The 23,954-nt window shown below is 38.2% G+C and overlaps 1 protein-coding gene across 2 annotated transcripts in view; it reads left to right on the forward strand.

The window, feature by feature from the left end:
* Positions 1 to 23,954, forward strand: part of rarab (retinoic acid receptor, alpha b) — a 117,926-nt gene continuing 93,972 nt past the window's right edge. Inside the window, exon 1 of one of the 2 annotated variants that reach the window (XM_081363064.1) lies at positions 1 to 232. The gene's annotated coding sequence lies outside the window, so the exon portion shown is untranslated. Of the gene's footprint in view, positions 233 to 8,181; positions 8,464 to 23,954 lie in introns of those variants that run through there. The other variant, XM_081363063.1, reaches the window with a different exon arrangement.

Below are 23,954 nucleotides of genomic sequence, written 5' to 3' on the forward strand. Positions count from 1 at the left end.
AGTGAGAAGTGGGCTGAGGTTTTGAGCACATTTGTGTGTACGTGTGCGCTTGTGTTTTTCAGTTTAGTTTTGCGGTGGCATGTTCTAGCGGGTGAATGTTACCCAGTGACCTGCCTCTTCATATCGAGTCGGCCGTGTTTTGCTTTTGTAGATCTGTGAAATCTGCATATGTAACATGTAATGTGGATATATGAATCTTTATGAAGACTTAACAGTGTCACTCCTTCTTCAGGTAAGAAGAAATCAGATCAAATCTCGAATAAATATTACAGTAATGGCGCTTGTAGGTGGTGTGCTATTTTAAGAAAAAGTCTGGAGTGTTACAGTTTAGATACATTTTCTAGAGTTCTGGAGGAGAGGATGTATGTTTTGCGAGGGGCTCCTGCTCGCGAGGGCCGAGTGCCCAATGCCTGCTCACTGTAATGTGAAGCGACAGCTAGCCTTCACGCACCAGTGGGCTCCGTGTCCTAAAATGGACACAGGAGGACTCTTTCAGGAAAAGGAAAAAGAGTAGATGCAGGACTATGTGAGAACATCTTTATGTAGAGAGTGAAAGACATAAAAAAAAACAGATTTGTTGTGTGACTTAATTCTTTCTTCTTGTTTTTGCAATTTAAAACAAACCGATTATCATATATCAGTAGTACGCAACATTTCTATTTTATTTTAGTCCAAAATGGCTCCATATCTGAAAAATATGAATGTTTTGCAACATACCCAGAGAGAAAACACAAATTCACTCACCTAATGAATTAAAACAACAGGAGAAAACGAGAGTGAAAGCAGCATGTACACAGACTTCACCTCATCTCCCACAGTATCACTTATGTACTACAGAGCTAATATGGCCTTACTATGGTACAGTTATGTACTATGACATACATAATGGTTCTAAATGATTGCTATATGGTACTTCAACATTTGGTACTACCACAGTACATCAAAGAACACAGTATTAGCGTGTTAGATGTCCGTGGTAACATGTCGAAAAGCCAATCCTGTATCTCAAACAGTAGAGCATGGTGTTATCAACGCCAAGGTCATGGGTTCGATTATGTATACCTTAAATGCAAAGTTGGTGTGGATAAAAGTGTCTGGCAAAGCATAAATAATAAACAACATGGTATTACTGTGGTACCTTTTTTTAGGGTATTGTATTACTGTTACACGTTATTGCTGTCATGTACTAATATTTGTAAATTTGCCATGCATCAACTGAACCTACGTAGACCAAAAACTGCCAAGTGATCTCTCTCTGTGCTGTAATTGAGGCAGCAAAAGTCTTCTTCTCTAAGGCTCAATGATGTGATCAATAACCAATTAAAAAAAACGGATCAGCAGATTATCCACGTCACATGGTTCACGCATGAAAACCAAGAACGGCTGTTTGACATGTTCTCCGAATGCATGTTTGTAAAGCGTATCAGTTGTCAATGTGTCAAGAAAACCAGTGACAAAAATTAGCAGAAGTGTACAGGGGGTAAATAAAATATTCGCCATGTTGAGTCCACTTCCCTTAACTTGCTGTCTTTTAACAAGCATCCATTTCCACCTAATTAGTGCCCAGGATTTTAATTGCAGTTTACAGAGTTGTTTGGTTTTATTGAGCTTGTGAATGTGTGTTTGTGTACAAGCAGAGAGGCTTTGTTACGCTCCAATTGGAGAAGGCAGCTTCTTTTTTGGGCCTGTTGTGACTGGTGATTGAATACTAGCGGCATTGTCGTGTATCTATGATATTGTTTCCAATGAAAAATAAACAAGGAGAGGTTTGGTTTTTTGAGTGTTGACAAAAAAGTTATGAATATGAATCGGATAAATAATGACAATGCCTTGATTCAGTACATGAATGTGGGTCAGTGGATGTTCAAAGGGCACATGAAGAAGACAAGGTAGGAAGTGGTAACTGAGGTGAATAATTCATCTGTCTGTCTTCCATGTGTGCCCTGTCTGCACTTTCATCACCCTCATTATCCCTGTCATCACTGAGCTCTGTCCTCTCCATCGGCTCATGGTGCCATTCACTCAGAGCCTCAGAGCCTAATGTGGATATATTTCAACAGATTAGTTTCCCTGAGAAGAGAGGATGGATTGAGAGCTTGTGTCTGTCAAACTGTACCTATACAGTAGCCTTGCTGGAAACATTTAGAAAAACTTTGATCATGACAAAAACATTTGATTATACTTTTATATAGTAGGCTATATTTAGATAGTTAAGATATAGTTAGTTTAGATAGATAGTTATTTAGATATTAATTATTTAGTTATTTTTAGATAGATGATTGTGATGATTATTATACCTATAGTTATTATTATTTTAGTTTAGATATTATTATTATAGTTTAGATAGATACTTATTATTATTATTATTATTATTATTTAGTGCTGTCAAGTCGATTAATCACGATTAATCGCATCTAACATAAAAGTTTTTGTTATATATATATATATATATATATATATATATATATATATATATATATATATATATATATATATATATATATTGTGTGTGTGCGTGTGTGTGTGTGTGTGTGTGCACCCATATATGTATGGATATGCTGTATATATAAATATATGTGTGTGTGTGTGTGTGTGTGTGTGTGTGTGTGTGTGTATATATATATATACACAGCATATATATATATACACACACACACACACACACACACACACACACACGCACGCACGCACGCACGCACACACACACACACACACACACACACACACACACACACACACACACACACACATATATATGTATATATACACATACATCATATAAACAAAAACTTTTATGTTAGATCGACTGCCCTACTTCTTGCTCTTCTTGAAATACTGTAGTATAGAAGTAATTCTACTTGTCCCATCTTATGGCATTACCTCGGACCTACATTATGTCTTTTTTCCCTTTACTTTTCCCCCACTCACTTAGTACTGTCTATTGTTATCAGTCTGCCTAATGGGCTTCTTTCCCTGGCTTTGTTCTGGCAGGCGAATGAGTGCAGAAGGGGAGGGAGGTGGAGGGTTGGTGAGAGAAAGGGCGACCGAGTTCATTTCTTTAAAGGATATCAGTCATTTCGATATGATCGCCCTCCCAAGCAGCAGATTCACAAACACAAGACTTCCTCTCTCTGAACCTAGGCATGCACCATACTTGAGCTCTACTCACACATTAAGGGTGTTGATACTCCAATAAAACAACTGTAGACATGTTTGAAAGCTAATAAATTGCACAAATAGTCTTATAAAAGAGGAATAATTATTGTCATAAAACTCAATAACAACACTGTGCTGTTACAAATGTTAAGTATTACGATGACTCAACATGCATTTCTAAGTCTGTATGCCTTGAAAGAATAGGCCTAATTTTAATATTTAACACTACTTTTTTGAATAAGCACGTCGGACTGTACACTCATAAAAATGATTGTTTTGATGCGGTTCATTTTATTCAAACAATTCAGTTTGATTTAATACCATTGTATCGGGTTTGTTGTTCAAACACGATTGTTTAAATTAAATTGACTTGAAAGAACATTTCAATCAATAGATAGATAGATAGATAGATAGATAGATAGATAGATAGATAGATAGATAGATAGATAGATAGATAGATAGATAGATAGATAGATAGATAGATAGATAGATAGATAGATAGATAGATAGATAGATAGATAGCTTGATCTCCGGTGGTTGGCAAGGAAAATAAAGGAGATATAAAAGCACAATAACACACCCACTTAAAATAAAAGTAAACCTGACTGCTCAGCTTATAGATGCTAAAGGGTTAAGCACGTTCACTGCCTGCATCTGGGAGTCATTTAAAACATTCCACAAGGCTTACCACATGTTTTCAGACAGGCTAAACCCCATGAAGCAGATTTTGCTGTCCAGGGCTGGAAGTTTTCAAAGAGTGCATTTGAGAAAATTGAACTGTTAGCTTTTTGAAGGCTCGAGATGAGATGGTGCGAGGGTGGCAGAGAAGACTATACTCGTTTGGGGATCTGTGACTATCCTTGCCTGTCTTTGCGTACCCATGCGTGTGTGGATCAGTCGTCTTTGAAGTGGTGGGATGCTAAATGGCGCTAGTTCTTTCCCACCCTCTGATAGGATCTTCACAGGCTTGCGTTCCCAGCTCATTTCCTCTGGTCAAGTCTTGTGACCCATCAAAACACAAAGGGGTTTTAGGTGTTCACTCTAAATGCGATACAAAAGCCATGCAATTTAAACCGTATGCAATTAAACAGTGACACAAAATGACACGTTCACTCAACCCAAGTAGGCCTGGTATATTTCATTCCAGGGGTGTGGTAAGGAAACCCTGATCACTTAATTTCATGATTCTTATACTGTATGTTAAACAGATTCAGGCAGAAATATCAGCCAAAATCCGACCAGGGCTTCCATTGTGCAGATCATTTCAATGTAACACTCTTATCAATTGTATGAAGGCTGTTCTTTCAAACCTTCATTCATACACATAGATATGTGAATGGTTACAATGTCCAGTGAGATCACTGCCATTCAGAATGTAAAGTGCTGTGGCTGGACTAGTGAGCATTTTGACAGGAGGATGAAAATCACTTGAATGTGGAACCACCTCAAAACAGCTTCTAAAGACCTGGGTGAGACCTCCAACCTCCAATTTCATCTTGAACTGTAATGCAGTGTTGCATGTAATGCATGTAATGCAACAAATGCATGCATGACACTATTAAGCAGCAGAAACATAATGGCATTGGGGAGGCATGCAGCAGGTGTTGGAAGGATCTACAGAGTTTGGAAATCCTGTTGAACTCAATGTAGCCAAGAATGGAAGATCATTTTAGAGATCAAATGTGTATTTTGCAACATGATAACAATCCCAAACATACTGGACATTCAAAAAAGTTGCAGTGCAATGAAAGAGTTCATGGCATGCTCAGCATTTTGAAGTCTTTAAGTGGCCTCCTCAGTCCCCCGACCTTAAAGCCATTGAAAAGCTTTGGGAAATCATAAACCTGAATTGTGATAAGTCCTGCAGGTCCTCCGATGAAGCTCAACTTTGGGAAGAACTTAAGGAGGATTGGAAAAAAGTTAAGCATGTCAAAAAGTTGAGTGTGTCAATGCCCAGGACAGTGGCTGCTATGATCAAAAACAAGGGAGAACCAACAAAATATTAATAAGTAATTACACTGTAGTCAATGTATGTGCTATTTCATGAGCTTTTTGTTTTTCTATGCCTTTTTTGCATTATACAATAAAATCCAATGGTGGAGTTTGCCTTTCTGGCCCAATAAGTTAGTAATTTTAACACCTTAAACAAGTTTAGTACATACTTGTTCCCAAATGACTTGACTGTTTAATAGACCCTGAAATGTCATTAAAAATATATTGTAAAAATATCCCCTCTGCACATCACTTTTGGCCACTACTGTATGCACGTTTGTAGGTTTAAAAAGCAAAACTCAGTTTTCTGTAACAGGGGGTCCCTGCTCTGGGTCTTTGGGCTGAAAAGATTGAAGACACCTATTTTAAACAGTCCCCTTCACCTAGGCTTCATCGGTTCCATTATACCAGTGCTTCTCAGCTCCAGTAATGGGGACACTAAGCAGCTGATCAGCTGAATCAGGTACTTTAATGTGTGAGACATCTCAAACATTCTGGGAGGTGGGTCCCTGGGAATGGAGTTGAGAAACACTGCTCTTTAGGATTCACAACATGAAGCAACACAGCAATGAAAACTGCAAAACATCAAACCAAGACCATAACCATGTTTGCATGATCAGGAAAAGACTTTGTCAAAACTAGGTAAAATCCATTTTTTCTCTATATTTTCCTATAAAATTGATCTGATTATGAGCACTCTGAAATCTTAGGCATTGAGATTGAAATTGATCTGATTATGAGCACTCTGAGATCTTAGGCATTGAGATTGAGATTGATCTGATTATGAGCACTCTGAAATCTTAGGCATGCGTTTCTAAATATAGAACCAAGAAAAAAGAGATTTCCCTTCAAATCTCACATTGTATTTTCTTTTTTAAGAAGGGGATTATGAGTCATTTGAAGCCCGTAGGCCAAGCAAACCACATGTGACATGACTCCATCTAAAGGATAGTTTATTTTTCTCTTCTGTTAATGGGACGTTCCCTCATTTGCAAGGTGATGGGCCATATAGGCAAAAGGTCTTGGCATTCTTTCAGCAGTTGTACTATTTGCAAACACACACTGAGGGATCCCAAGAGGGGACACTCAGAGCGGGCAGTCATATTGTATGATGGGTAGCAAACGAATAGAGGCAAAGGCTGCTCCTAGAATTAGCTCACGTAAACAAGATGAGGGCAGACAAACTGACGACACCTCCCTGTTGAGAGAAAAATAGATTCAACAGTTCTGTGCTGGTCTCACATGGTTTAGGTTGTTTAAAATGGTCTTCCAACCTACTGGGCCCAAAGATCTGATATTAGTGTTTCATGCGGATGGCTTCTCTTCTGTTTTAAATGCATGGTTGCAAAGGAAGAGCTTTTGCAACAGAGAAACAGTGTCCTTGTCGTCACAGTAAAGTGGTAAAAGGTCTTAAGAGTGTGGATGCTCAGCGCTTGTGTAAATTCAAGGCATCATCACAAGATCAATGGTGCTTGCAGCTGTTTTTCACACAGTGCACATCACGATGTTGACACATCTGTTCTGAGACCACAATGGACAGCAATGCAAATGTTGCTTAAAGCCTTCTGGAACCTTTAACATCAATATTGTACACTGTAAAAATGAAAAGGTACTTTCTGGGGTTTTCAGACTGACACACTGGCAGAAACTCTAGGCACTCAAAGAGGTCTCAAATATTCTACTGTGCACTCAAAAAACTTCAGCATATATATTTGAAGCACCTCAAAGCCTTTCCTTTATGATTTGTGGCAACTGGATGATCGTCAAGAGTTCTTGTAGGATCTTATTGATTACATTTTGTACATTCCTCATACCCCTTTTCCATCAAAACATCACTGTTTTTTTTAACAATACCATTTTTTTTTAGACAGATAGGAGTTTACAAGAGTTTAGATGAGCTTCTTTTGATGCACTGGCCAGCAGATATTTAAATATGAGGAAAAATCATAGTAATCAATTCACATATTATTTTTGTAAATACATTTTATTTTATTTTAAACATACATGAAAAAAGCAACTGGAGACATGCAACATGATTTATAGTATATGATATTTGATATATGTTGGTGCTGCATCACTTAATTTAAATTCTCTGTGTAGACAATTTATTGGCTACATAAATATACACTAAAAGTCTGATTATTCCCAGAAATCACAATAAGAAATTACTCAGATTAAGATCGTTATGTGAAATAAACCAGTGTTTCTCAACATTTTGTCAACAACAATACTCAAAGGCCCCATGACTTTTCCTGTTGTTCATGATTTACTGCAGGATACAAGGACTAAGAATTCTACCCCCTAAAATAATGTAGAGCTTGGCATATCTAGGGAAAAATGTAAATTAATAATAAAAATGTTTAACTGATAATTTATTACTTCATTTTATTAAGTTACATGACTTCTTCAGAAATCACACTTTTAAAATTAGACTTTTTCCAAGACTGTTGTTGAGAGGGTGAATTAAAATAAGAAACATCTTGAGTTTTGACTTCTTAAAGTCATCTTGAGGCCCCCTTGGAAGTTTGCTAAGGCCCTCAAATGGGTCCTGGTCCCCGGCTGAGAACCATTGCTAAATTTACCACTGATAAACCTGAGACAAATCTCTTCAATCAAGTTTGCATGCTAATTTTCATTAATTGATAATCATCATAGCATAGGTGTGATGGTTTTTGTACAAGTTTTCCTCACCATTCACTCATTCCCAAACCCACAACAACAACAAATTGTTCAATTTAAATGCAAAATGTTTGGCGGTTCTAGTGTACCGAACCTTCCTCAATTTGTCAGGAACATGCCAAATATGTCTTTGGGTTCTGCCGGCGTGAAGAACCTCAAATGGATCCTGAAACACCTTTTTAATTTTTAGCGACCTGAAACACAGCTTTGTCCTAATGCAAAGGCATTAAAACTTCCTGCATAACGCGCAGTGGTTACATAAAGGCGAGCACCAGCTGAGCTTGTGTTCAGTGGTATCGTGCCCTGAAGTGACACCGCGGAAGCGGAGAATGGGAGGAGACGGCGGCGGAGGCTGGCCGGTGTTCGGTTTCAACAGCTCACACGTGACCGCAATGGCTGCTTGTCAGTTACTTGCAGTGCATCATTCCTCTGCCGCCCTGCGAATGTAGGGTACATCAGTTCTCTCGCTTCTTTGAACTGTCGGTGCGGACACTACCACCCGCCGAAACGAAATTCCTCTACACGTTCAGCAGAACAGCTCACCGGCTGAGAAGAAGAACGACATTTGGGAGAGAATTTAAAGCGTCTCTGGGTTCAACTTCCACCAACCAACACAGCGGTAGGAGGAGTCAACAGGTATTGGCGCTCTATATTTACGTGACAATACAATTGCTTGGCTGACAGGTAGCCACATTAATAGCGTCTTGACAGATGTGGAGCAGTGAATAGGCGCGTCCTTCGGCGCTCAGATGCGGTGTGCTACTTAACTGTAAAGCAGCCCGTTGAGTTTGATCGAAACCGCACACGGGGGTAATAATGACCGGTCTGCGGCTGCTACGTAATAAAATGCGCTGTATTGTTCTCTTACCTGAATGAGCAATGTGTCATTGAGAGCTTTTGCTGCAAGTATTTCATGCAAAGCGCGGATACGCTGCACTATCCGAGCGTCCAACATTGAATTGAATTTCGTCGTGGGTCGACTTTATTCAGACAGTATATTATCTTTGGCTTTTAAAAATCTTATTCATGTTATATATATTTGCCCATATAGACATGAGAACATGTTGAGCATGATGCAATTGTATTTAACTGGGTCACTTCGTTCTACAAACAAAAGCAACAAATGCCTCTATATAAGTAATTTCCTGCTTGGATGAACTCAGTTGAAATAGGCTACTGTTTTAGAGCATTTGGGTCAACATGCAATATAAACATCTGAATACTGAGCAAAGTATCTGTTCACCATCCCGAAGCTGCGATTTAAATGGATAGTTCACCCAAAATTTTAAATCAAAGGGATTGTTCACCCAAATATGAAAATTCTATCATCATTTACTCACCCTCAAATTGTTCAAAACCTGTATGAATTTCTTTCTTCTGCTGAACACAAAAGAAGATATTTTGATGATTGTCAGTAACCAAACAGTTGATGGGTAATGACACCATTGACTTCCATAGTATTTTTCTTCCCTACTATGGAAGTCAATGGGGTCCATCAACTGTTTGGTTACCCATACTTTTCAAAATATCTTCTTTTGTGTTAAATTTTCAGTTTTGGGTGAACTGTCTCTTTAAGCAATATATGTTCATATCAGTTATCTGGGCATTGTTATTTATTTTTTAATTTTATATTTATGTAGCCTACAAATTAACTGGTTTTATGGCTCGTTTAAAAATAATCCACAAGAATCATTGTAAAATAGAACTATAGGCCTAGACTTTTTACTGAATACCCATTTTAGCTTTTGTTTAGTTAATTATAATCATCACTTGATAAATAAAAAAAGTATTAATCACAGTAGAAGTCTCTTTCACTCACCTTCTTAAAATCTTCACATAACCAATATTGCACAGATTTACAGCTCCAAGTGATTTTTTTATTTTATTTTATTTGCTAGCAGCTATATGACTGAGTGTTGGTGATTGAAACTAATTGGTAATTTCATCTCATACATAAGCAGGTTATATAACATATTTGGATTTTTAATACCTGATGCCACATAGGGCCTATGTACATGTTAACCCATTGACACGTATTTACTATAAAATAGGAAACTTTAAAAACTATAACATACAGAACCAGTATATACACCCAGATATTTTATTAGGAGGTCAACAAGGAAACATGAGTTTGCCATGAAAACAGTTTATTAACACTTTGCACAAAGTAATGCAAGTGAAGCATTAAACAAATCATATTATTTAAAAAAAAAAAAAAATGGTTGTGCTTTAAAATGTAAAATCATCAGAAATACATCAGTGAATTATGATCATTTGCGCCAAAATCCAGACTTTGCGCTGAACCACCAATCCTGATGGAAATATGAAGAAGACAAATGATTCAAGTGCTAATGAAACCGCTCTATTAAGCCTGAAGAACCTGGAGGTGCCATCATGAAAGCATTTGTTTTTTAAACAATAACTATTCTGTGTCTTAAGTACAATAAAACCTTAGCCAATGTATCCTAACTAAAATGACCATAGTTACTAAACATAATAAGATACGATTCTAGAGTTAGCACTTAATATTTCTGTAATATGGCCAAATCATTCACAAAATCATACACAAAGGAATGCGTATTCTCAGGCTTCAAGCGTCTTTGTCAATAAGATTTGATCTATTATTAAACCACTGAAATTGGATTTGGGCGGAGCGATACGTGTAGCCCTGCCCCATTGCCCAGACAGGAATTTTGCAATATGGAGTACTAGCACTTTGTGTACTGTTCGATTAACGGCAATAGTATAAGGATGAAATGAGTCATGCTTGTGATGCATTGAAACTATTCAGCGTATGGTGCAAGAAGCGAAGTGTTTTCGGTTAGTTCTGTTTTCGCAGTTAAATGGGAAGTTTCTCGACCATCTGTCTGCAATAGAAAGAGGAATGGGTACGATATTTGCTTCCTCAAAGCACTGCCACTTTCATGCTTGTCGTCTGCAGAGACGTATGCCACAAAGCTTGACATTTTGATTTTTCCGTTCATGAAAGCGTGCTCAAGGTATTACAGTACCTCCTGTTGTGTTTGTCTCTAACCTTTCACCAGGGCTCTCTAATGTCCTCTGTTGTTCCAAAATAGCAGGTAGGGGAACACAAAGCTGACTGAATCAGGGTGCTATCCAATGCTGTCGTCCTTGCCATTTTTTCAGAAATCTGCTTTTTCACACTGCTGGATATGACCGTGCCGCTCCTCTTTCCATTTCTCTATTTTACCTCCCTCTCTCTCTCCAGTGGATTGATTTTAGCGTTCTCTCTCATTTATCATTTCAAATTGTCTGCAATATTGTTTATTGATGAAACAGATGATTAGGTATTTTGGATCCCTGTCTTTAGTTCACACAAAAATGAAAATTCTTTCATTTACTCAACCTCATGTCGTTTCCAACCCATAAGACATTTGTTCATTTTTTGGAACACAAATGAAGATTGCCCATCCATTTAAAGACTATGTAATCAACATTTTTAAACTAAATGCAGAAATGATCCACAAGAATCGATAAAGAATTCATAAAGAACATGGTTGCTTTGAATGATTAACAGATTATATTTTAGGTTTTTATTTACCTACACTATAAGAAAAGTCAGTAGAAATCGGGACTAAAGTCCTGTGTTAAAGTCAGGATGAGGGGAAGCGATTTTGAAGAAAGATTACGAGGGCACATGTATTAAAAAAAAGATATACACAAATAATTTATAATAAATAAATCAATTATAATAAAGAATTGTCAAATTGATTTTATGGTTACTTTATTATGGAGGAATGTTGTATAATAGGGTTAATGGAAATGTTCATAAACTTATAATAATAAAACATCTTTCCGTTTATCGCAAAATTTTGTATATGTACATCTTGCAGTGTATAAATATTGGTGAATGCATAGCCTATACACAGAGCATATCAGATGTGTTAAACAGAAGCTCAAACAAAAGGTGTGTTTGACTCATGAAAAACAAACCTTATTGATTCTTGTATGCCAAGCATGCATGTTTTAGCTTCCATTTACCATATTTGATGTTACATTTACATTTATACATTTGGCAGACGCTTTTATCCAAAGCGACTTACATTGCATTTCAAGGTACAGATTTACTTTCTTATCAATTCTTGCTTTCTCTGGGAATCGAACCCATGACCTTGGCCAAGCGCCAACGCTCTACTGTTTGAGCTATAGGCAAGTCTAGGAAGATAGATGCGTGATAGATGTGCTCTATGTATGTGCGCTCATCAGTGTTTATGTGTAGGATATTTCATGCAAAGAAGAATTCTGAGTTGCAAACTTACAAATAATTTTACATCAATCAATATCAGTATCATATAGCCTATATATATAAACAATGAGAGATGCTGTAGTAGGGTGTCAATACAGTGACAGATACATATAGACAAACACATTTTGATGCTTACAATGAGAGAATGATTTTTTTTCTACAGTAAAAAAGCTCTTAATATAGTCACCCAGAGAAAACTTATAAATTTGATTGATCAAATGGAGTTGCAATGGCTAAGACATTTATATTTGAGTTTTTTGTGTAATCATTTGCTGTTTCATTGTTAATGTTACTTATAATAATTCATTACTACAATTTTCTCATGTGCTCATTTTTCAATGTACATGTACACATACTGAGAGTGAGTCACTCTGATACTGATCTTTTGACAAATCCGAAAAAGTACAGCTGAAAATAAAAGACTTTGACCTCGATAATCGTAAAGAAAATAAGGCGGTCATATGACAAAAGAAGCAGAAATCTTGCCTTGAGCCCATGCGTGTGAGATAAGTTCAAAACTTATGCAACATGTAAAAGCTGACAGCCGTTTACTTGTTGTTTTTTCTGTAGTTTTTCCATACAGAATTCCTAGAAGTACTTTGCCACTGCCCGGTGCTCAGGCCTGAACACAGTACTTTGGCTTCTTTCTTATTTTGTCTACTTTCTGGTCACAATTTTTCATCATCTTGATTTAGGAATTTTGGAATCTCACACTGCTCAGACTCCTGGCAGAGCTGCTTCATTAGACCTGCTTCTTTTGTGCTCCAGTTCGTTGCATTGTGGTGGAAAAGGTGAGAATGGCATTTGTGACTTAAGTGAATTTTTACCAGGATTGCAGGCAATGTAAGGGTGATGAAAATTGCTAACCTTTTTTTGAAATGGAAATTTTTATTTTAATTTTTTTGTTTGCTCTTTTACTGTCTGTTTGGTAAACAGACAACCTGTCTTCTATATTCCGCCAGTGGCTTTGTCTCTATTTATGCTCACACGTATTCTTTACATGTGTTCATTTGTTGGCATGAGACTAGAATCAGCATTTCGGTACCATTGATACTATTTTTCAGTTCCCCTTCAATTAATTTCCCCTTCTGCCCATTTAGTCATTTAGCAGACACGTTTATTCAAATTGATTTATAAATGAGGAACGAGTATTTTATTATACAATTACCAACAATATTCGTAGTACTGCTTTACAACTTACTTATGTTGCAAAAAAAGTCCTCAGTTGAAGCTTGTTTCGTGACTGTGGGAGTGAATCGTGATAGACAGCTTTCAGTTTTTTGTTTGTTTTTAAATTATGTAGCTGTGGTGCTTTAGTTAGTTAGCTTTAGCTGTTTGACAGTTTGCAAAGCCCTTGAAAGCACTACCGCTACAGCCATACACATGCTGGTGAATGTCTTTGTCCCTTGCGTTTCATTGCGCCATAAATGTTGTTTTCAAAAAAATAAGTTTCAAATTTTCAAATACACAACTCGAGACCCGTTTTGGTGTGCTTTATCCAGCTGTTGAACACGAGTCTGCCTATCCATTTGTATATTTGAAAGAAACGGCCACCCAGGCTTTGCTCACATGTCTACAATGTTACTAAAACATCCCCAGACAAGGACAAGACACTGATGACTAAACCTTCAGATAGAAAAGCAGGAAGTAGGTGTGTTTATTTCCTATCAGTCACGATTTCCTTTGTAAAACATTCTTTTCAGCTAGGCAACATATCTTTGTTTTGAACACAGTTGCCAGATGAGTGGCATCACATGCAGCCTTGGGCAATGCAATCCGAGGACACGCTCGGTTCTAATGACCAGAGATGATGATTCAGGAGAAACATGTGCTGATAGTCCGTGACACACTGACTTTGTGTTTTTACATGTATACCAAAGCTTGGCATTTATGACATATAATTGCGATAAGAGTTGGACGTTTTCCTTTTAGGCATGTATCTGATGTAGGAATTGCAGGTGTGCCATTGTGGACAGGGAAGCGAGTGACTATTGCTCATGGGCTGTGCAGCGAAAGACAGATGGGTGAAGGTAAATTAAACAAGCTGCTCTGGCCTTCTCTCCTCACTTTGACAGTGTGCCAGCCACGGCGCCTGGGTCTCTGTCATTATTTAACGGGCAGCGTTAATGGGCTCTGGCTGCCGGGAGAAACCGAGGGAGAGACAGGACAAAAAAAAATTTACGGGAAAAAAGTGGACAAGGTTTTGTACTTGACCATGCAGTGTGGGCGGATGAGACACAGGTTTTTTGTTTCCTATTGGAACATGATTTTTTTTTTTTCTACACTAGTAGCTGGTGGTGTTTTAGGTTCTTCTCAAGTCCAGAATGGACCTTTGTCACATAAAGTCATGACAGCTTTGCTTTACCCATTGTCACCCATAAGCAGTTTTGCAGGGAATGGAATAACATCTGGATTAGCTCTGCAAACCCCAATAGCAGGAAGGGGGAAAGTCACATCCACATCCAGTCCACAGTTAGATGGAACTGCTGATTTGCTAAAAGGCAGGTAAATGAGCACTGGTCATTTTAGGATCACCACTCAGGCTTCTGCTCAGTCATTGTAAGCATGTTTTTGCATACCTCACAAAATATTCATTCAAAACATAGAGCTGAATCAATAATAAATTGTAAATGTACTAAGTGGGGCAGTGGGTGCCTGAGCCCTGCCCAGCTCTACAGCGCCCCACAATTATCTGATGTAAATCTGTGGTGAAATATGGAACTGCAGCGTGCTCGCAAAGACCCGCCCACTTTAGTTACTTTTGCTATGTCCGACAAGCCATGCCGCTCTCACACCACACATCAAGTTCACACGCAGTACACTCACGCAGTACATTACATTGCGGAGCAAAGAGGATACTGGCAACGCAGACAGACAGGACAGACTAGGTTACTTTTGATATGAAACAAAGTCTCAACTTTTAAATTTGGTCCCTTTTGTGGCTCTTAAATATGTTGTGACAGATAGAAGTTGTCAGTTAAAGCTGCTGGTGAACCGATCATCTCTTCCTTCTAGTTCATTTATAGATCAAATGAACATAAATGGACATCAGAAGGAATGTTGTTTCAACCGCGGAAAGACGTCAGTACACACAGTTTATCAAGTTCAAATCCACCGAAGTTAATCTACTAACTCTCCTAACTGCTTTGTCGGAAAAAATGGTGGATTCTGCGTATTCTGATTGGTCAGATCGCCTTGTCAATCAAACTCCTTGCGAAGGGTAATGCAGATTTCAAACTGCCGTTGTTGTTACCTTGCGTAAACTTTGCTCGCTCCAGACCAAGACAATATCAATCCGCTTCAGCTGTATCTTCTGCATCTGGTCAGTAACTAGCTGGCAAGTCTGTTCTTCTTATGTGGAGTAGGCTAGCGTATCAAATTAATGAAAGTATAAATCCGTTCGGGCCTCGAACCCGGGTCTCCGACGTGAGAGTCAGGCTCTCTAACAAGGAGGCTAAAGACTGCAGCCTGTAGCATCTGTCGCTAGAGCGCCTATTGAGATCAGAGGAGTGAGGTTTACTAGTTACAAATAGACATGACTTTCTATTTGTGCTGGAATTCCTCACAATTTGTAATACTCTCTAAAACATCATTCTGAGGTAACAAATGCTACATTAAGGCAGTTCTAGGATGGCATTCTATGCGTGTGTTGTGTGTACTTAGAGCCTGTCTGTCAATCAACATTAGAGCGCCACCCTCAGGCTTAATAACGCAACATCTGCCAAAAGTGTTCTGCATGTGTTCAGCGATTAGAATATTAAATGTTTATCATTAACTAGCCCTAAGACCCAGAATCTGGCCTAAATTTACGGTCAGGAGCCGCTACTGATCCTAATCCAATGCTGCAGCCCTGTAGTAATAGAGGGAGAGTAGGAGTAATGGATAAAATGAGATGAGATGATTTGATGAACCTGACAGGTCCAATAAATGGAAACAATTAATGTAAAGTGAACACACTTATGAATTGTTTATGTGATCTTCTATAAGCGCTCTGTCTGTCTGTGTGCATGACCGAATGAAGGTGAATTAAAAATTTCACGCTGGAGGTGGGCTATCAGTATACAATTACTCAAAGACTCGCCACACGTAAAATTTACTAAATGATTTCACAGCTAATATGTATTCCAGACCTCAAGAGCCGCAAGCACATTTTCCAGGCTTAAAATCCTCTTGCTGAAAGAAGAATGAGAGAAAGCTGGAAAGTTAAAAAAAAAACAAAAAAAAACAGTATATATTTAGATGTTTCATGTATCCTGGATGTTTTTTTATTGGCTTGTGTTTCTCTGCAGGGAGACGTTGTAACATATAAGGGTCAATGACAAATAAAAGTGTCCAAGATAAAGACAAGATTCCTTTTTTTTAAACAAGTGGTTAGATTATTTTTTTTTTTTTTTTTTTTGGTTTCATGCGATTTTGAAAAACTTTATACCATTAAAAAAAATATATATATATTGACTTAAAAATGAAAAAATGAAAAATCAAGTAAACTACACCTTGATTGCATGTGAGTACACATTTTAATGATTATTTTAAAATATGTTTTTCATATTTCAAGGTAAGATTTTAGATTTTATTACGAATAAAAAACAACATTTATAAATATCATTGTTCATTGGGGTTGCACCACATGAAATGTACAATTTAAGCCATCATATGTATGAATAAAAAAAAATGTATGTATTTTTTTTAAATAAATTAATAGACCCAGATAAAAAATGAGCATTGCAGCTCACCTATAAAACAGACCTTCGAATTGCTACCACTTTGATCAAAAGAAATCTTAGGCACAAAGACACTGCTACAGAAAAAAAACAATTTATATTTGTGTTAGGAAATGTTAGTGTTGTTGTATTAGCACAAACAGGCTGTGTGGCCTGCGTTGAAGAAAGGCGAAAAATCTGTTAGGACATGTCAGACAGAGCCACTGATCTTTGAAGGTGCATGACAGTGGGCCTCTTCACATCTCCCCCGTGAGTCTTTGAACCACCTCGTGGCATGACACAACAGTTCAAAGGCTCCTCTCCTTGCTCAATGCGCTCGTAAAAACCCAGATAGCGTGTGTAAATCTGGAGCAGAAGTGTCGCTGCGCTGGCTCACTCACTCTTGATTTATAGCCCCCAGTGCACCATGGACACTAGTTCTCCAAGTTGTAACCCAGCCATGGCAGCCTGCCCCCATAATGGCAAGCATGTAAAAATGCTTTTAGCTTTCTTCATCCTTTGCATTCCTCTATCGCAGGTCTTTAAACTACAATAGGGGCTTGTTTTCTGCAGGTAGAAACCACTGAACCTCAGAAATCCATGAGTTGTGAGGTACAAGAATATAGTTTACCTATACAACATGTTACATGCTCACTTAGCCAAAATGAATACTCATGGTTAGGCTGCAGTGCAGTTACACTGGTTTTGTTAATATGATGACGACTAAAATGTGTTTTGTAAAAAATAAAAAAAATAAAGTTTTCACAGCAATGGCTCTTCTATGCTATTTTGAGTTCCTTAAAAACCTTTCAGTATAAGTTCTTAACAGAACCATTTTTTTTCTTTCTGAGTGTTAAGAGTAATTTAAAAATCTAAATAATCTTTTCACATTACAAGGAACCTTTAGTGCAGTGGAAATGTTCCATTGACGTTAAAGGTTCATCATGGAACTATAGATGGCAACAAAAAAAAAACTATTATATTTAAGAGTGTATGCAAGTGGAAACTAAATTTAACCAACGCTCTGAAGTCTAGATGTTGTGATTGGCAGAGGTTAGTAAGCATTAGGTTAGTTGAAGTAAAACAGGTCCATGAAGAGATGTCTGCAGATCCATTTTCCATAAGCCCAGTCTGATTTGTGGCATCAAGTCTTTATCCGAGAGTGTGTTTAATGAAATTAATATATTACTTTGTTTAAATTTGAGGTTTTTTTATTACTAGACTCACTTGCCATCCCTGTGGAGCATTTAAAAAGACACTTTGATCACTGTTGTGTTTTGTTGTCTACTTTTTGTTGTCTAATGTGTGATCTCAGATCATAAAAACGAGCCTAGTTGACCCTGCGAGTCCTGTGAGGCTGTTACTTTGTATAGTTAGCAGAACTTCCTGGACTATCCTGGACTCTCCAGACAATCAATTCAGTTCTGTATGATCCTTTAAAAAGGGATGAGTATGTTTGATCCGAGGGGTCGATGTCCTCACTAAGGCAAGACTTAACAGGTGGCTGAGCAAGTGGCTGTTCTGACGGACGTGTCCTATGATGTGATCTATGATTGCTCTATTCTCCTTTACTCTAGTGTGGCCTCAGACACTCCGCAGACCTTGAAAAGTGAGGCCATTTGGTGGATTATCATGACAATGGAGCAGACCTTCCTAATGGGGACGAGAATGGAGCCCAGATGAGCTATGAGAGTAATTCTCTTATCTGGGCTGTTTCTGTGTGCTGCTCACGGTTGTGATCATTATGTCCTGTAGTCTGGTCTTGATGTCTTGGAAGCTTTATTGAATAAAGCGCAAGGAAGTTCTTTACTTGATTGTGTGCTGTAAGGACATCCTCATGGTTAAGACAAAGTAATGGATAGTTGCTGTTCAGTCATGCTGGAGCTAATAGATTCAGTGAAGAAAAAACTGTGATGTTGATCAATGAAGCGAAGGCTGAACTACACTAGATTTCAGTCCACAATTTAAAGACAACAGCTGCTTTAAAGGAGTGTTCCTTGTTTACTACCAGTTAAGCTCTGTTGACAACATCTGTGGCTTGCTGTCGTTTACCACAAAAAATAGACTCGTCCCTTAGTTTGTAGAAACATGCTGTACACTTACAATGGAAATTGATGGGGAAATATATTCCATTTTAAACAGTGCAGCTAATTTTTAAAGTGCTTTGATATATTTTTCTTTATGTTGGTTTCTTTATTTTATTTGTCTCCATTTATAAAATTATTTGAGAGATGTATGCATAAAGCGAAGTAGGAGTTGGAAAAATTTGTTAAAATTTTGCATAGACAATGTTAGTCTCATATTAACGCATATACCCACAGTTTCACAGACAAGGTTTAAGATAGATTATGAATGTTTAAGCTGTTTTAACTGAAAGCAACTTGAACTGACATATATTAAAATATGTCAGTGCCATTGTTTTGTCTCAAGATGTACACCAGTAATGTTTTTTTCTTTTTTTTCTAAGGCACATTTATAAAAGCTACTTAAATGTCCTAACTGAACTAAGGCCTAATCCTAGCTTAATCTAAGCTCTGTCTGCGAAACCGGACCATAATGTTTATGGCTATGCTTTCAAAACTCTGTGCATTTTAACATTTATACGGGTGCAGTGCCTTGCCTCATATTTCCATTGTGTTTATTTAAAAAAAAATGTAGTTGTCTTTACGAACTGAGGGAAAGGTCAAAATAATTTTTGGTAGTAAACAACAGCATATTAAAGATTTTTAACTGAGTTTTGCTTTTACTGAACCATTAAAATTTTATTAGTACTGCAAAACTTTTTATATTCAAATAAATACCGCCTCCTTGTTTGGAAATGAATCTAGATGAAGAATGCAGTCTGAACAAGTGTAGTCACTTAAATTTAGGAAGACTGGCCATTATAGACTTGCCATACATTTCCAAACATAGTAAAAAAAAACAGAAAAATATTAACTCAAAGACACCGAGTTCCTCTGCGAGTGTAGTTGAGGTTGGAAAGGGTCCTCACGTGAGGTTTGCTGATACCAGAGACACAGGATATCCTGTAGAGCAGGGTCTGGAATAGGAAGTGTTGCCACGCCACTGGCACCAGTGTAGGAAGCGGCTATGAGGAGACGCCTGGGATCTTGGCAAACATTTTAGAGGTGTTAAGTGCGCCAATGGCTTCTGTTTTAACAGGGACTTCCCCTTTTTGGGGACAGTGAGTCGCCTTTCCTCTGGATGATCCTTTCCTCACATTTCATATTATTGAGTACATGTGCGGATGAGTGATTTGTTTTCCTCATGAATCTATTTTACCCAAAGTCTTGTTTTATCCAGCACATTTATTGAGAGGTTGATTTTTATCAGTAATTCATGTTCATTATTAGCATGATTACAAGACTGTGATTTTTGTATGTGTTGTATTTGGCTAATTTACTTGAACTAGACTAAGAAATCAGCCATAACTCCACTGTATCTTTTTTTCTCTCTCTCTTTGCAAACAGAGGAGTTGAATTAAGGCCTATTGAGTTGATAGGGATGTCGGCTCTACAGTTAGGCTAGTCCACCATTAACTGAAAGACCCTGCTTAAAATTCCTCAATTCACAATTTGTTTTTCATACTATGCTTGCGACCTTGAGTAAGACTTTTATTGCCATCTGCTCCTTAGTCATCCTGGCCCCGTGCTTTGACCTCCTCTCTTATGCTTGATCAGTCGGGACATGTGCTCTTGCAGTTAGGGATATACTGGTATTATAATTCTGGCTTATAATTATTTTGATTTGATTTTGAAACGCTTTGATTTATTAAAAATGACTAATAAACACACGACTGCCTTATTCTGTGTAAGAAGCCACATCATCGCACAGAAGGATGCTCATCTGTCGTTATGAAGTGAGTTTGGAGTAAAAGCATGTTATTAAATGTTGTCTGTTGTTGGACAAGAGGTTCATAAATGCTTCTCATGTTTGGAAAGATGTTTGACGTGTGTTGCTTTTTCAAATGCACGTTATAAGTGACTCAAACTCACAGTGCTTTCAGGTGGAGCAGCGCTTACAGAGCCGTACATCAATGACAAGCTGAGCATAAAACATAATCGAGGCCTTTGCGATTTCATAATCGCGATAAGCCAGATCGGTTTAAGAGTGATTTCATGTAAATTGCGATTAATTGTGCAGCCCTAAAAACATAGACTCAAAAGGAGAATAACTTGCATTTTGAACCTGGTCCGTATGGATCACATTTCAACTACAATCCCTACTTGACACACATCGTGATATCTATGCTAAAACTATATATTGTGAAGCCCTACTTTTTAATGCTATTTGAGCATAAGAAACAATTTTTGAGATTATGCAGGTTTTGTTGCCTAAGTGAAGTATGTTATTTGATATGTGAGTTTGGTCTTGCATTCTTGAAATAGCCTCAAGGAGGCATTGCAAATATGGCCACAGAGTGAACTGACTTTTCTTGAAAGAGACCAAACTGTTACATAACAGTTTGTGCTGGATAACGTCCACAAAGTATAGACTTTGAATGATCTCAAGGGCTTAGGGTGGCATTTGGACAGGAGCCGTGTCTGTGTCTGTGTCTGTGTCTGTTCATAATTTCCCAAGTTACTCTGGGACACATGAGACTGTAACGAGGTATGTTGTGATGGGAAGAAGGAGGCGGGAACCGGCGAACATTCGACATATTTTAATAATAAAAATAAACCAAATACAAAATGAAAGTAAAAGCCAGCAGCCCCTCACGGACGACTGCTGGCCACACAAAACAGAAACAAAACATCAACTAAAACACAGGCCTGTTCCTCTCTCGCTCTTCACTGTCGTCGCTCCTCCTTTATGCTTCCGCTCCTCCGTGAGAGATGTGAGACCGGTGCGTCGCGCACGTGTCGCTCATTATCAATCACGCCACCGGCCTCGCGCCGTCCTCCCACGGCCCTCGACCTCGTCGTGCTCGCCACAGAGACATAAATGAGAACACATAAAACGGTTAGTAAATTGCTAGGTACAATTTAAATTTAAAACCAAAGACTCAAATTAGTGCTTAGCAGTAGCCTATATTCTCAGATGATTAAAATGACAATCTTTACTTGGTGTCAAGGCACATTGGTCCTCTAAAAGTGATGTTGTCTGTCATGAGCAAAGTGAATTCCAGTATCGTTACAGTACATGGGCTCCCTCCTTTTCAGAAAGCGCTCTAACCACAGCATGGGAAATCCTTCACTCTTCCCTGTAGTTTGGAGGGCCCTAATTTGGGTGCTTATCTTGGCACTAGTCTAATGAAGCAAGCCCAGCTTGGAGTGTGTGGTCCGCAAAAGCACCTGTGTGTGTTCGGGTGTTTGTGTGTTTGCATGTTTAGTACGTAAGGGATTGAAGACGTTGATGTCATTGCTCTGTTGTATTTTGAGCATGCACATTGTCTCCGCTCATCTGTATTGTTGGCTGGGTTTAGCGTGTGTTTGACTGCGTGTTTGTGAGTGTATAGCTGAATGATTTAGGAGGGTGTGTTAGAAAGAGGGAGTGAGTGAGTGCGGGGTGGAGGAGAGTGGAGTATGTGTGGTCTGGATTGGCTTGTGAGTCTCAGTCTAGTAAAATAAACACTCTAGTCCTCTAGCCCAAGAGATTATGCTACATTTTTGATAGCCACAAAAAACCCAGCTGGAAGAGCTGCATCATTTCCTCGACCTCATTCTGGCATGGTATTATACGTGTATGTCAGTGTGAGTGTGTATTTATATACTCTTTCTGTATTGTTGAGAACAGAATCTCTTAGAGCTGCTTGCTGATGATGAACCAAACTGTTGTTCGATGTGTCAATAAGTTATACAGAATGCAAACTCCTTTTTATTATCACTGAAGCTGTCAGTCACCTCAGTTCAACACTGATTTCTGCACTCTCTTTAAACTCAAAGTATTTACATCTCATACCTTGTTGGTTGTAGTGAGAGCATTTGTGTGAGCTTGCGTGTTGAGTGCCATAGAGTGTCTGCTGGTCATAAACCCTAGAATCGAGGTAGCATTTTTAAACTTCTGGTTCCATCGTCCCAAAGTTAATGGGATATTTGAATGGGTCATTGGCTAAACTAAAATAAGATCTGTGGTTAACACAAGCTAACATTATGAATGCTACACGGACCAAAGACATGTAAATGAACCAAAAGCAGGTCATAATGTCACGAGGTGACCATAAAAAGGACAGAATGCTCAAGCATACCTGTTTTTTCTTGTCATAGTCGCAATTTTACCTATCACAGTTCGATACATAGGTATCAGAACCGCATTTCCTCGCAGCAGATCTTCGTTTCTGTGTGTGATGGAGGAATTCTGGCCGCTGTTTTGACTTTACACATTTTATAAGCTCTGCATGAGTTCTCAGCTGGTCAAAATATCATACTACACACATACACCGAGGGCATTTAGCCCAGCACACAGCATTTTTTTGGATGTTCGGTAAGTTCCATCTCGAAATATACGTCATGAAAGCCGACCAATCAGGTTGTGAACGTATCCCTATGCCTTTAGGTATGTTATCTTTAGGTTCGGTGTTAAAATGCTAATGTGAACGCTAAGCAGACCAGGACTTTTTTGGTCCGGATCAAATGAACCAAGCGAGTGTGAACACACCCTAAATGGGACTACAAAAGCCATCAGGGTCATTAAACATCATCACGCTGAACAGAAAAACGAATCTTCTTACTAGTCCACTTTTACAGAGGATTTATTATGTTGTGGTATTATAAACACCTCTGATTGGCCATTACATTCACATGCTACTTGAATGTGTGTGATTGAATACAATACTCAATCTTGCAACTATACAGTTTGCAACTATACAGGGAGTAGATCTAAATAGAACTACTGTAATCAGCACTGTTCATGTTTAGTTAATCGCGGCAGCTTTAGCCTAATCGCAATTTTTTTTCTCCATTAATTGTGCAGCCCAAGAATCTCTTTTTTGTTTTGCTGCACAATGGTCTGCCCCTGTTTTATTCAATAAAAGGCTAAGAGAGTGTTGATTTGCCAGTAAGTCTTGTTTATGTGTTTTATGTACTGGGTTTGACGAACAAATGGCTCATTTTCTGCGGATTTTGTGCCGTTGTAAGCCCATCAATTGTTCCCCAGTAATTCAGTTTGACACGTCTGCTCCGCGCCTGCCAAATACCTGTATTCCCTGCCCTTCTTTTCCA

This window comes from Scardinius erythrophthalmus (assembly GCF_964197995.2).
Source record: "Scardinius erythrophthalmus genome assembly, chromosome: 1".
Lineage (NCBI taxonomy): Eukaryota > Metazoa > Chordata > Actinopteri > Cypriniformes > Leuciscidae > Scardinius > Scardinius erythrophthalmus.